A 15,981-nucleotide genomic window follows, 5' to 3' on the forward strand; every position below is an offset into this window, starting at 1 on the left:
ATAGGCTAGACCAATGTAACTGAAACATCAGGTAGGCTAGACCAATGTAACTGAAACATCAGGTAGGCTAGACCAATGTAACTGAAACATGAGGTAGGCTAGACCAATGTAACTGAAACATCTTAAATACTTTCTTATATAAAAGCGTTTAAAGATTGTACCCACTTTATGGTGACCTTTCATTCCTTGGTAATCAATAATAAAATTATATTTTCCCATAGCCTATAAATGAGATGAAATCAGAGGAAAAGGAAATTATTTATCCCAAAAGATAATTACTTTATTGTGTTCTCTACACTATCTTCCTACTTTTACTGGAGGCTGTTTTGATTGCCGCAAATGACACTGAGCAGAGCATATGGCCAAGCAACTTTTCGGAGGCACCGCACTGAAACAGTTAACACATGCACCATGCAAATGAGTCCGTGCTGCCGAAGTGTACAGGGGGCCGGGTTTAAACGCTGTGGTTTGCTAGCGGTACTGTACGCTGGCGGGGTGCGCCGCAGCTTCCATGCCAGTCTAACGCAGCCCTGTGAGAAAGCGTCTGTGCATTTGTGCGGCAAGGTTGCTACGCAAACCGAAGATAGCCTACCCGCCGATGGCAAGTGAGGCTACAGCCGAATTCATAGTACAGGACATTACCCTGTAAACTGAAGGAATTCGCTGTATCATAGGCATGCTCATGTGAATTACCATTTAAATAAATTGACGGTCAACCGAAGTTGAGCGCGCTGAATTTTCAGCATAGATTCGTTATTGGGGTTTTACCTAATATTAGCCGTGTGAAACCTAGAATCGGCTTTTAGGGATTTTAGGATATAAATGAGGGGGCATTGGGTATCCGACATTTTATAGGAATTGGGATTAAATAGGAGTACTCTAAATTGTTTGATGAACGCGGCGTCAGACTTTCTCGTGGTACTCGTAGATTTTTCCGTGGATGTAAGTAGAATACTCCATCACCTCAACGAAGAGAAGACCATCACAGCTTGTGTGATCAGAATTAAAATATCAGCAGCAGCTCCCATTGAAACCGAAAGGTGAGTGATAACGTTTAGCCTATGTTATTTTTTTAAATTATCAGTTTGGTTTTACATTTCGATGTCGATGCTGATGATGGCTACCAGCACAATTTTATGTCTTTTGCCTTGACACTTCTGCTAAATTATTAACTGTAGCCTAGTCTGCCACAAGAAGGATGTAGATAATAATACGGCTGGTTATTACAAGGTTGTGGGATATTAAGCTGAATGAAAAAATACCCCCAAAATAGATTGGATGAAGTTCAGTGTTGTTATTTTTCCAATGGTACCTGTTACTTTTCAATGAACGTGTAGACAAATGTAGGCATACGGGTTGTATAGCTTATAGACTCGTGCGTAAAACCACAATTACGCATAGCTCCTTTCAGCCAGGTTTTGGGCTTTTCCGGAGTCATATGTATGGCTCTGGGCTTTACCATCCACTCTATGACCTCACGGTCAACCTTTAATCATAATGCAGCTGTCATCATCTCATTAAACTAATTTGATTGAGTTTGATATCCAGACAATCCTAATATATTCATATTGCATTGTTCTGGGTTGATGTTATAAGACCTCTATTAAGCTGCAGTATTAAATCAGTTATCCGTTATTTTTAACTGACTATCATCCCAACGTATTTTCAATTACTTCCAATAATCAATAGACCAGTATCTATAGCTAATGATTCCCCCAGCATCAGCTCGCAATGCTGACCTTGACTGTGAACCTGCTATTAGGGGTAAGTTAGAGCAGTGGACAGATAGATTGTAGTGCCTATTTTAAGCCTTGTGTCTCATATATGCGATCCAACACGTGAGAACAAATGTGATTATTTTGCACCATGTAACTTGTTTGTGTTCTTTACGGCATTACCCGGGTCAGGGGGTTGGAATAACGGTTTTAAATGTACTCTCCGACACCGCTTAGTCTACTCTTTCATTCATCCTTCTAACTTGTTAATATTCTATAACGCTGTTGATATATGATAACGGTTCCGATTACAATGTGGTTGGCTGCAAGACTGAATAACAGTCGCCGTTTTCCCCAAGTCTTGAAAGCAGCTAGAATCTAGACTACTCATCTGTCGAAGCTCTGGACCAGCAGATGCACTCACAAATCTTCATTTTCCGTCACACACACACAGCGCCCGGGAAAGCGCTCATGACAGTGACTCTAAAGGAAAATAAATGTTGTCTTAGGGAGAAAAATTGCCTTACATTTGCATGACAATAACTTGCATCTGCCTATGACTGACGGAGAGAATATTAATCGTTGTGACCATGCAATCAAACATTGTTTCTTCTTCGTGAAATCAGTTTTTGTATATCTAAAGCGTGACCTACGCACATAATTATTTCAGTTTCAAAGCGAAACAGCAGTTTGACCCCAGGAACAGCCACAAGGGTGGACATTGCATCCCTGGAAGAACAAACCACTACACTCAGCCTTGGTCGATTATCACATGCTCATTATATTCACCTAATTAACTCCAATCTGAAGAGAAGCAGATTGTGGGGCACTACCAGTTATAACATTACCAGTGTGTTTGTGTAGTGGGGCACTACCAGTTATAACATTACCAGTGTGTTTGTGTAGTGGGGTACTACCAGTTATAACATTACCAGTGTGTTTGTGTAGTGGGGTACTACCAGTTATAACATTACCAGTGTGTTTGTGTAGTGGGACACTACCAGTTATAACATTACCAGTGTGTTTGTGTAGTGGGGCACTACCAGTTATACCAGTGTGTTTGTGTAGTGGGGCACTACCAGTTATAACATTACCAGTTGGTTTGTGTAGTGGGACACTACCAGTTATACCATTACCAGTGTGTTTGTGTAGTGGGGTACTACCAGTTATAACATTACCAGTGTGTTTGTGTAGTGGGACACTACCAGTTATAACATTACCAGTGTGTTTCTGTAGCGGGACACTACCAGTTATAACATTACCAGTGTGTTTGTGTAGTGGGGTACTACCAGTTATAACATTACCAGTGTGTTTGTGTAGTGGGGTACTACCAGTTATAACATTACCAGTGTGTTTCTGTAGCGGGACACTACCAGTTATACCATTACCAGTGTGTTTCTGTAGTGGGACACTACCAGTTATACCATTACCAGTGTGTTTGTGTAGTGGGACACTACCAGTTATAACATTACCAGTGTGTTTGTGTAGTGGGGTACTACCAGTTATAACATTACCAGTGTGTTTGTGTAGTGGGACACTACCAGTTATACCATTACCAGTGTGTTTCTGTAGTGGGACACTACCAGTTATACCATTACCAGTGTGTTTGTGTAGTGGGACACTACCAGTTATAACATTACCAGTGTGTTTGTGTAGTGGGGTACTACCAGTTATAACATTACCAGTGTGTTTGTGTAGTGGGACACTACCAGTTATACCATTACCAGTGTGTTTGTGTAGTGGGGTACTACCAGTTATAACATTACCAGTGTGTTTGTGTAGTGGGGTACTACCAGTTATAACATTACCAGTGTGTTTGTGTAGTGGGGCACTACCAGTTATAACATTACCAGTGTGTTTCTGTAGCGGGACACTACCAGTTATAACATTACCAGTGTGTTTGTGTAGTGGGGTACTACCAGTTATAACATTACCAGTGTGTTTCTGTAGCGGGACACTACCAGTTATAACATTACCAGTGTGTTTGTGTAGTGGGACACTACCAGTTATAACATTACCAGTGTGTTTGTGTAGTGGGACACTACCAGTTATAACATTACCAGTGTGTTTGTGTAGTGGGGTACTACCAGTTATAACATTACCAGTGTGTTTGTGTAGTGGGACACTACCAGTTATAACATTACCAGTGTGTTTGTGTAGTGGGGTACTACCAGTTATAACATTACCAGTGTGTTTGTGTAGTGGGGCACTACCAGTTATAACATTACCAGTGTGTTTGTGTAGTGGGGTACTACCAGTTATAACATTACCAGTGTGTTTCTGTAGTGGGACACTACCAGTTATAACATTACCAGTGTGTTTAGGCAGTGGGATACTACCAGTTATAACATTACCAGTTTGTTTGTGTAGTGGGACACTACCAGTTATAACATTACCAGTGTGTTTGTGTAGTGGGATACTACCAGTTATAACATTACCAGTGTGTTTAGGCAGTGGGATACTACCAGTTATAACATTACCAGTGTGTTTCTGTAGCGGGACACTACCAGTTATAACATTACCAGTGTGTTTGTGTAGTGGGACACTACCAGTTATAACATTACCAGTGTGTTTGTGTAGTGGGACACTACCAGTTATAACATTACCAGTGTGTTTGTGTAGTGGGGTACTACCAGTTATAACATTACCAGTGTGTTTGTGTAGTGGGACACTACCAGTTATAACATTACCAGTGTGTTTGTGTAGTGGGTACTACCAGTTATAACATTACCAGTGTGTTTAGGCAGTGGGATACTACCAGTTATAACATTACCAGTGTGTTTGTGTAGTGGGACACTACCAGTTATAACATTACCAGTGTGTTTAGGCAGTGGGATACTACCAGTTATAACATTACCAGTTTGTTTGTGTAGTGGGACACTACCAGTTATAACATTTCCAGTGTGGGCAGTGGGGCACTCACCTTATGACTGTATTATTTTAAGACACAGATTTAGTCAGACATGATTCCCGTTTTCTGGAATCAAGTGTACATGAAATACATGATATCTAGATAATCTCTTTATGCGAGCTACAAGAACACAGTAAATTGCATTGCCATTCTGCTCAATGTAGCACATCAAGAGATCTCTTTGAATAGGAGCAGTGCAAGCGGAGATGTTGAGAACCTCAACATCACACATTCTTTAATCAATAAGGTTAACTACATGAAGCTCAGAGAAATGACCTCCATTGGAGAAATTCACATCAAACTGGTTGGCTGGCTGGTTGATCGTGCACTGCCATTGCCTCTCCATCTCTCCATTCCCCTTTCTCTCAACATGTGTTCTAGCATTTTGATTGGATTTTATTCAGCTGTCAGGACAGGAAGAATCTCCGTGCTATTGATTTGCTTTTGCCAGTTTAGTACATGTCTTTTTCCTGCAGGGTAATCGGGAGGTCTTATGTGATTAAGGATGGTTTGTTCACCACTTTCAACAGCTTTATTTTAGAAAGGGTAAATTATGCATCTCAACGAACTCCCTGAAAGCATTATGGTAGTCCACACATGGAGTACGAACGCTGTGTTAATTAAGTACTGTGCTCTTTTTAGATGACCGGTATCTCAGTTATGTTGAGTTTTTCCATTCTGCCTGATAGCATGGTAGCCGTTTTCTCCTTTCTATTCAAAAGCTGCAGACCACTGAACAGCGTCACGTATGTAGTGTAGAATGTATACTCTGGCCCCTGTTCCCCAAGTCTCCTTTCTTGTGATGATGAGACTCTTCCTCAGGATGGCACGACGGCTCAAGAGCGTCCCCTGTCGACCCCAACCACTGCTCTTTAGACTTCAGCAGCTATCAAGCAGACCAGAGCAAGATCTGAACAGAGCCTGCTCTGCATCTCCTCAATACCATCAGCAGTCAGGCCTTTAGAGCCTAATAATACATATTGGTGTTTGTACTTAGTACCAAGTGAGTAGGATAGTGGTGGTGGTGACAGAGGTGCATGCACAGATAGCCTGCTCTGTGCTGTTGTATGTGCTGTGTGAGTGTCACCAGCATGCAGTGCACACTGGCTTCTCTTCTCCTCTATTGGCTGGGATTCCTCTACCAGGTAGCCAGGCCCATCATCCCATGTTTAGATAGAGAGATTTTGACAAGTCACTATGCATGCAGGCGGAATCCTTGACATATTTCTTAACGAGTGAACAGTCTAAACATGTTCAGTGGTTCGATATTCTGGAATAGGCTCCCCCTTAAAGACCACCCCCCCTCACACACATACACACACACACACACACACACACACACACACACACACACACACACACACACACACACACACACACACACACACACACACACACACACACACACACACACACACACACACACACACACACACACACACACACACACACACACATGCTTGCCTACACAGGCACTCCAATGCCTTGCAGGCTGGCTGCTGTGTGTTCACTTGTTCCTTGCAGATCTAGGTCTCCACATGATCTGCTTGAGTGTAGGCTACTCACCATATTTGTTTGTTTAGTTCAATTGGTCTCCCCCTCACCGCAATGTTTAATCGGAGCCTGTCAACTGTCCAGCTGTCACAACAGAGATCTCTAACTCTGACCTACACACACTCCACTCATGCCTGGGTGTACATGCGTGCACGTGTGTGGGTGTGTGTGATAGAGAGGGAAGGTGTATCCATGTGAAGATTGGCATAAGAGAGACTTATAACATCTGTGACATTGATCAAGTGGAGTGTAGCCAGGGAGAGTGTTTAGTTGGAAAGTGGTTGTTGTATGGTGTTACGCAGAACTATCTCTCTCCTCATGCTGTTTAAAGGCTGGCTCCTCACCCAAGACAGGTTCCTCAACCATATCACTGAGTTCTCTGAGCTTTCAGTCTCTCTCAACCCTGCAAACAACAGGCTTTTATTATCTGCCTGCTAGGCAGCTTCTTTAAGAATCATGTCCAGCCCACCTTATTTAGAGATAGCTATGCTTCTGTTAGTCATAATTATCCCAGAGGACTTAGAGGAGTAGACAGTAGCCAGCAGCAGTGCCCAGATATGTTGCATCAATGTGGGGGAGTTCCGATACTTTTCATAGCCTTGATTTAGGAAGAGTGGGAGGCTAAGGGTTCTACTCATCCATCAGCCTAGTCACAGATATGTGCGGAATGAACTGAACCTTGCACGTCTCATTATGTAATGCATTTGAAAAGTGCTTCTTTATGTCACTATAGCCAGGGCTACCCTGAAAGTCTTAGTCATGATGTGGTAGTTTCCATCATGTTGAGTGGTTGTGTGCGTAGCCTTTAGTGACTTACTGAATCGTTGAAACCAGTTTAGGTTGATGGCTACAGGCCTCTACATTGGTAAATAGCAGCTGGAGTCGGTATGAGCAACACATAGCACATGGAGTGAAAATCAATGTGACTGCTCTGCATGACATTTTCCAATACATTCACAGAAACTATAATGCACCAGAAGACTCCAAAGACCGCAAGTACTGCTTCTGAAATCATAGAGCCTGTGAGTCCGAGGTGGGTGCTTTTCCTTTTTAACTGCTGTGTGTGTGATATTGTGTTGAGAGTAGGGCTGGGCGGTATACTGTGTTTTACTATATACCGGTATTGATGCACGGAGCGGTTTGGGTTTTTACTTTACATCCTATAATGGTATAACGGTGATACACCGCGTGTAACGTTCATTTTGATAGTTCACTCCACTACTTGAGTCATCCCTCTCCACTGTCTCGCTCTCTGCTCGCCGCTTTCCACACAGACCTGGTCCCACCCCGTCACTCAAGGAGCGCATTTGTTGTTGCTTGACCAAGAGACACTTTCATACAGTCTGCATGGTCAATGTCTTGCTTGTCCTATGTTGCTATTGTCTATATTGTAATTGTTTTTAATAACCTGCCCAGGGACTGCGGTTGAAAATTACCTGGCTGGCTAAAACCGGCACTTTTACTGAAACGTTGATTAATGTGCACTGTCCCTGTAAAAATAAAATAAACTCAAATGCAGCACATGCTACAATCTTGTTTCCACTCTGATCTTAATATAAATAAATGTATCATTACAATATTAGTTAGTGTTTCTTATATCAGCAAACAGCTAGTTTGTATTTTCTTAGCAAGTTAAGCAAAATTGTGTTAGCCACTAATGCTAATCACTAGTTAGCTGGCTAGCTAATAAAAGTACTGAGTCAGAGCAAACGTAGTTAGCTAATAATCAGCATGTTGTTTGTGCAACAGTATCGTCTAAATCACAGAGGAATAGGCAAAGCATGAATATGTTGACTATATGAATAAAAATGTAATGTAGCCAAAGATTATAGGGTCCCCTAGGAAACACGGAACATCACTTTGGTTCCTACCCTGTCAGAATAACTCATCCATGGCATTTTCATTCGTTGTCATGTCAAACAACACTATATTTAAAGTGCCCACTTACAACTGCGACCTGACCAATATAAAGCGAAGCAGTGCGACACAAACAACAACACAGAGTTACACATGGAATAAACAAACGTACAGTCAATAACACAATAGAAAAAATAAATATACAGTGTGTGCAAAAATGAGTGCAGAAATGGATGGAAATGCAGGAAATTATTTTAGGTTGATGTTGAATTGAACAGTATAAACCAATCAGAATGGAGAAAGACCCATTGAAATCATTTAGAATATAAGTCTTGCCACTCTAGGGTCACCCACTACTCATAAAGAAAATTTAGAACTTTTATTAATCAAAAACATAAAATACCGTCATAAAGTCCAAATTTGAAAAATGCCATGATATGATATTTTGACCATATCGCCCAGCCCTAGATGAGAGAGGTTGTTTCCCCATGTCTGTCCCAGTGCTGCTGGCAGAGGCCCTGCAGTGGGAGGTTGGAGGGCTGGAGAGTTGGACCCCCCAGACAGAGCAGTTGAGCAGCAGACTCCAACCAGTCTGTCTCTCTCGCTCATCAGAGGGCCAAGCTGAGGGGGGAACCATTAATGTCCTACCTCTTTCTGGGAGGATAAAGTGTCCAGGGCCCTTATTCATAAAGACTATCAAAGTAAGCCTCCTGATGAGTGCTGATTTAGGATAGGTTTAGCCTTTTAGATCATAATGAATAAGACAACATTGACAGGGGAGACCTGGTCCAAGATCAGCATTCTTTAAAAAAATGGGTCCAAACCCCAGACCACACCATGCATCCCCCTGGCTATTGACGGCAATGAGGCTAATGCTGAACTCCAGTGTGCCCTCTCCTCTACCAGTCCCAAAGGCCTGCCAGCTAGCTGAAACAAAGCCTTTTGTCCAACTACTGAATCCAACAGATGGAGAAATGGACAGTAAATGAAAGTAGGGGCAGCAGGGTAGCCTAGTGGTTAGAGCGCTGGACTAGCAACCGGAAGGTTGCAAGTTCAAACCCCCATTCTACCCCTGAACAGGCAGTTAACCCACTGTTCCTAGGCCGTCATTGAAAATAAGAATTTGTTCTTAACGGACTTGCCTGGTTAAATAAAGGTAGAATTAATAAAAAGGGGAGGAAAAGAAAGGTAACTTAGTGGAGTGTGTTAGAGCAGAGTGTTTGGAAAGTGTAACACCCTCAGAAAGCACCATTGGTGTAACCTTGAAGGAATTTGTGTGAGATGCTGGGGCCCAGGCTTTGAGAGCCTTTTATTGAGATACTCCTGGAATTGCCTTCATGACACATTTCCATGGGACAGGATCTCTCGCCTCAGCCGTTCTTTAGTGCCTCAATCTGTCCGCCGCACTCGATACATCAGTCAGCCTCTCGCTCTCTTTCTCAGTCACAGAACAGGCCCTTTAGGCATTCACCACCATGTCCACATGTCTCTGCCCAGACCCAGTCTCACTGTTTATCTGATCCCTCCTGTCACAAGCCATGCTATATTTTACCTGCTGTAACAAAGTTACCCTGTTGCCGGAGATAAGAACAGCAATCATGGAACCAGGACCTGCGGAATAACAAGTCTGCCTGTTTGTTTGTCAGTGAACTTCACACTGGCTGTAAGTCACAGGCAGCCTGTCCGTCCCAGTAGCAAGCCAAGCATTACCTCATAGCTATAAGGGTTGTTTTGATTATTCAAGAAGGGGCTGAAATTGACATTTGGGTTGTTTGTGTTGCCAGAACAAAACCCTCAGGCTGTTTCTCCACCTCAAGACCCCACTATTTGTTGTGCCGAGACGATGCTGTTCCCGAGGCAGCACAACAGCCTAATCAAAGCATTGAAAAGGGGGGGGGAGACCTTGAGGCTCGAGCTTTACATTCAAATGCTTTGACTTTTTCAGTTTTCATGAAAGCACTGAATGCATTGTCTCTGTCTCTGAATTTTCCCTTTCAGTCTTGGTTGAATATAAGTCAGTTTAGGCCTGGAAGCATCAATAATCAATTAGCTTGTGTCATGGAAGGATGTTTTGTTTAGTGTGGAAGTTGACAATAAGTGAGCAACAAAAGGGAGAGAGCGGATGAGAGCCATGCAGGCAGGGAGGGAGGGAGGGGGCTGAGCACAGCACAGACACCAAGGGCAGCTGTCAGTAGCAGGCAGATGACAGTGTGAGAGTGTATGCGTCCCAAATGGCTCCATATTCCCTATGTAGTGGACTACTTTTGACAGGGTACATAGGGTTCTGGTCAAAAGTAGTGCACTAAATAGGGAATAGTGTGCTATTTGGGAGAGAACCAGTGTGCGCCTGTGTATGTGGGGGTGCTTCAGGGGAACAGGGCGCTGGGCACAGTGGCAGATAAGGTAAAGAACGCCAATGTGCCACATGCTGACAGAGTCCACAACACACCCTGGTGATGCGGATGGACGCCCTGCCTGGCCCTGCCACCGTCACCATGGTTACCACTCATGGTGGGGGCATGGCAAGCAGCATTGCATTGGCTAGTCTAGTCTGCTCATGTGCTGTGAGAAAGAGTTCTGAGCCAACGGCAGCTTTGTCTCTACTCCACTGCTCGGACTGCGGTCCAATTACAACCTGAAGGAGCAGTGTATTACTGCTCTCCATTAGCTCTTCTTCATCCAGTTTAAAAACTATGTGTAATTTGCTGCTTCACACTATATTGACTTAAGCTTTATTCTTCCTCACTTGGAAATGTAGCATGCAATTCTTACAATTTATCCATTTCCATCAGTGCCAAATGAGCCATCCTCCCTTCACCAGCCTCCACTGATTTGCGTTATCTAAAAAATTGTTACGCAATTCTTAGTCAGAAGAGCGAGGAAGGAACAGTGTTATGGGGATGAGTATTCTGTAGTGTGTTGCCCTTGCCTGGTCCTGTAGTGCTGGAAGGTTGGTTCTCTGGAGCTCCGTGACATGTATGTCTGTCTGACAATTCTCAAGTCAGCCAGGGCCTTATCTGTATGAATAGCTCCTCTTCCCCATCGGAGACACCTTAACTCATCCTTTGCCTTCAGCTGGGAAAACCAGAGGAGATAAAGCTCCCAAACCCATTCCTGGGAAAAGATAGTGAACAGAATACCTCAAAGCAGAAACCCTTTCCAAATAAAACTCCCTCTTTCCTCTGCCGACCAAAACAAATCCAACCAAAGCGATGATAAAAGACCTCTAAACTCCAACTTCAGACTGAAAACCCATCCATCCTATCTTGGCTATCCTTCTCCCTGTATGGTTGGGTTTGTGTGTAAGTCCGCTTTGGGCAGGCAAGCTACTGACATGCCAGGAGGATTGGACACACTCCTTTAAAAACATGGAGGGTCCATTCTTAGGCCTTCAACACTGGGTCATGCCACAACAGTCTGGAGGAACGGGAAAGGTATTTGGGAGTCTGGAGTCGGGAAATGTGTTTTTTTTAGAGCATGGATAAGGCTTGTTCCCTCCCATTAGTGTACCTCAGCCAGACTCTTTATTTTGGCCCAGAAGGACACAGAGTGTTCAGGCCAAGGGAAATTAATTCAGTCTCCCTCGGGTTGGCTAGTTACAGTATGTTGATGCATACAGTGCCTTAAGAAAGTATTCACACCCCTTGACTTTTTGCACATTTTGTTGTGTTACAGCCTGAATTTAAAATGGATTTTGTGTCACTGGCTTACACACAATATCACATAATGTCAATGTGGAATTATGTCTTTAGATTTAAAAAAATACACATTTATTAAAAATGAAAAGCTGAAATGTTTCGAGACAATACGTATTCAAGCTTAATTAATAAATGTGCTTAACAAGTCACATAATAAGTTGCATGGACTGTGTGAAATTATCTGTAAGGTCCCTCAGTCAAGCAGTGAATTTCAAACAGATCCAACCACAAAGACCAGGGAGGTTTTTCAATGTCTCGCAAAGAAGGGCACCTATTGGTAGATGGGTAAAAAAACAAATCAGACATTGAATATCCCTTTGAGCATGATGAAGTTATTAATTACACTTTGATGATGCATCAATACACCCAGTCACTACAAAGATACAGGTGTCCTTTCTAACTCAGTTAACGGAGAGGAAGGAAACTGCTCAGGGATTTCCTCATGGGGCCAGTGGTGACTTTAAAACCCTTACTGAGAGGCCTCCTGAGTAGTGTAGTGGTCTAAGACACTGCATCGTAGTACTAGCTGTGCCACTAGAGATTCTGGGTTCGAGTCCAGGCTCTGTCGCAGCCGGCTGTGATCGGGAGACCCATGGGGTGACGTACAATTGGCCCATCATCGTCCGGGTTAGGGGAGGGTTTGGCCGGCATCGATGTCCTTGTCCCATCGCGCGCTAGCAACTCCTGTGCCATGCCGGATGCATTGCATGCTGACACGGTCGCCAGGTGTACGGTGTTTCATCCGACACAGTGGTGTGGCTGACTTCTGGGTTAAGTGGGCATTGTGTCAAGAAGCAGTGCGGCTTGGTTGTTTATGTTTCGGAGGACGCACCTTGGCCTCTCCCGAGTCCGTATGGGAGTTGCAGCGATGAGACAAGACTGTAACTACCAATTGGATACCACAACATTGGGGTAAAATAAAAATTAATTAATTTAAAAAATAAAATTATAAACAGTTACTGAGTTTAATGGCTGTAATAGGAGAAAACAGAGGATGGATCAAACATTGTAGTTACTCCACAATATCTACCTAGATGACAGAGTGAAAAGAAGGATGCCTGTACATGATAAAAAATATTCCAAAACATGCCTCCTGTTTGCAATAAGGCACTAAAGTAAAACTACAAAGAAATTAACTTTATGTCCTGAATACAGAACGTTATGTTTGTGACAAATCCAACACAAGAAGAGTACCACTCAAAATATTTTTAAGCATGGAGGTGGCTGCATCATGTTATGGGTATGCTTGTCATTGGCAAGGACTAGTGAGCTAAGAACTAAGCACAGGCAAAATCCTAGAGGAAAACCTGGTTCAGTCTGCTTTCCAACAGACACTGGGAGATGAATTCACCTTTCAGCAGGACAGCTTATGTAAATGAGATATTTCTGTTTTCAGGAAACATTTCCAAAATCTTGTTTTCACTTAGTCATTATGGAGTATTGTGTGTGGTTGGGTGCTATTTAAAAAAAAATGAAAATACATTTTGAATTCAGGCTGTAACACCAAAAAATGTGGAATAAGTCAAGGGGTATGAATACTTCCTGAAGGCACTGTACATGTATGAATCTTAACCACATATGACCAGTATATGACCAGTATATGACCTACATATGACCTGTATATGACTGGTATTTGACCTACATATGACCTGTACAGTATATTACCTGTATATAACCGGTATATGACCTGTATATGATCTTTATGTGACCTGTATATGACCTCTATATGACCTACATATGACCTGTATATATTATGACCTACATATGACCTGTATATGTGGTGAGCAGTGAGAACCAGAGACTGGGTGGAAAGGGCTTTTTTTGAGAAGGTATTTTGTCACATTGTGTTATGAGTAGGTTGAGGCATGTGGGAAGAGTAGACTTGATTTATGGGAGCTGAATGTATAGCTGTCTCTGTAAAGGTTTGATTTAATGTGTTTCTAGAAGCTGTTGTTATTGATTTTGACCTGCCCCTGACCTTTCAGGACAAGGCTTTGGAATTCACCCCCAGCTGTGTGGCATTGGAACAAGTAACAATGAATGTTGTTTTCTCTTGTCAGTCATCCCATCAAATAATATCAAGCAAATAGCTATTGTGATTTGGGTAATAAACTAAACAAACATCACTATCGTCTTTTTAAAATTATGCATTTTGTTCCTGTCTTGTCAAGCATGATAATTTATCCAGTAGCTGGAAGTTGGGTTATGTTTTCCCACTCCTCTTTCTTCTCCGCTCTGAGAAACTGTCTGCTCTGAGAAACTGTCTGCTCTGAGAAACTGTCCGCTCTGTGCACCACTGTAACAACCGCTAGTCTGCCTGTCTATCATAAGCAATGATATGGGAGACATGACAGACGGATCTTCGCGCAGAAAGAGACACAATTATTACAAACATAAGCGCCTCCTAGGTCTTAAACTACAACCGACGTGCAAAAAAAAGAATCAAATGGTGACATCATGTATAATTCACTGATCAACAGCAATGTGGGTCAAGGAACAGTGTTTCTTTTCTGTAGCGTTTAAGGAGAATGACGGGGAGAATTAGGGGATCTAAGACAATTATGCTGCACTGTAGTGTGACAGCGTAGTGTGACAGCGCTGAGTCTGGCGGCTGAGGAGATCCTCTGTGTTGTCCATGAAGATGTTGATTAAATATGACTGCTCTGGAGCACCGAGCTGCCTGCCTGGAAGGAGAGGAGGGAGGGAGGGAGAGGAGGGCTGCCTGCCTGGAGGGAGGGAGGGAGGGAGGGCTGCCTGCCTGGAGGGAGAGGAGGGAGGGAGAGGAGGGCTGCCTGCCTGGAAGGAGAGGAGGAGGGAGGGAGGGAGGGAGGTAGGGCTGCCTGCCTGCCTGGAAGGAGAGGAGGGAGGGAGGGAGAGGAGGGCTGCCTGCCTGGAGGGAGAGGAGGGAGGGAGAGGAGGGCTGCCTGCCTGGAGGGAGAGGAGGGAGGGAGAGGAGGACTGCCTGCCTGGAGGGAGGGAGGGAGGGAGGGAGGGAGGGAGGGAGGGAGGGAGGGAGGGAGGGCTGCCTGCCTGGAGGGAGAGGAGGGAGGGAGAGGAGGGAGGGAGAGGAGGGCTGCCTGCCTGGAAGGAGGAGGAGGGAGGGAGGGAGGGAGGGAGGGGAGGGAGGGAGGGAGGGAGGGAGGGAGGGAGGGAGGGAGAGGAGGGCTGCCTGCCTGGAGGGAGAGGAGGGAGGGAGAGGAGGGGCTGCCTGCCTGGAGGGAGAGGAGGGAGGGAGGGAGGGAGGGAGGGAGGGAGGGAGAGGGGAATGCCTGCCAGGAGGGAGAGGAGGGAGGGAGAGGAGGGCTGCCTGCCTGGAGGGAGATCAGGGAGGGAGGGAGGGAGAGGAGGGCTGCTTGCCTGGAGGGAGAGGAGGGAGGGAGAGGAGGGCTGCCTGCCTGGAGGAGAGGAGGGAGGAGAGGAGGGCTGCCTGCCTGGAGGGAGAGAAGGGAGAGGAAGGCTGCCTGCCTGGAGGGAGAGGAGGGAGGGAGAGGAGGGCTGCCTGCCTGGAGGGAGGGAGGGAGGGAGGGAGGGAGGGAGAGGAGGGCTGCCTGCCTGGAGGGTGAGGAGGGAGGGAGGGAGGGAGGGAGGGAGGGAGGGAGGGAGGGAGAGGACGGCTGCCTGCCTGGAAGGACAGCAGGGAGGGAGGGAGGGAGAGACGGAGGAGGAGGGGGACAGGTAGGTTTGTACTTGAAACCAGTGAATGAATATCTATCTGCTCATGTCTTAATCTGCAACAGTTTGAGACTTGGGGTTTGTTGCCATTTTAAGCGTGATACTAACAGAAGGGGAGGAGTGGATGGGATCTCTGCCATTCATCTCTTCTGTGTTAGCCAAAGGCCTGTATTCAGCAAGCGTCTCGGAGTAGGAGTGCTGATTTATGATCAGTTTTGCCTTTTAGATTAGACTGAATAGACAGGGGGGGGGGGCTGATTCACAGCACTCCTACTTTAAGACGCTTGTTGAATACAGGGCCTGGCATTGGCATTGCCCTTTTCCAGAGGATGGCATTTGTGCCAGGTACTTAGTATTCCCTCTCTGGTTTTAATACCCAATAGGGGAGAGACCAAGTACTGCTGCTGTTGATTTAGGTGTTTTTCTTGTAAGAACATAGTTGTAATGCTTGTCTGACTGCTGCCTCTACAGTCACACTGCTACAGATCTGCTCTACAGACTGCTTTTTATTTACCCATTAACTTAAGGAATAGAACATTGTGTTTAACTTGACAGAGGTAAATAGGTGAGATTA

At 44.6% G+C, this 15,981-nt stretch overlaps 1 protein-coding gene across 1 annotated transcript in view; it reads left to right on the top strand.

Annotated features, from left to right (window-relative positions):
- The first annotated feature begins 508 nt into the window (after nucleotides 1-508).
- The window catches only part of LOC115125041 (plexin-A2-like), a 522,986-nt gene continuing 507,513 nt past the window's right edge, over nucleotides 509-15,981 (top strand). The window contains exon 1 of the mRNA XM_065020830.1: nucleotides 509-1,040. The gene's annotated coding sequence lies outside the window, so the exon portion shown is untranslated. The remainder of the gene's footprint in view (nucleotides 1,041-15,981) is intronic.

The sequence above is a fragment of the Oncorhynchus nerka genome, linkage group LG7, assembly GCF_034236695.1.
Source record: "Oncorhynchus nerka isolate Pitt River linkage group LG7, Oner_Uvic_2.0, whole genome shotgun sequence".
Lineage (NCBI taxonomy): Eukaryota > Metazoa > Chordata > Actinopteri > Salmoniformes > Salmonidae > Oncorhynchus > Oncorhynchus nerka.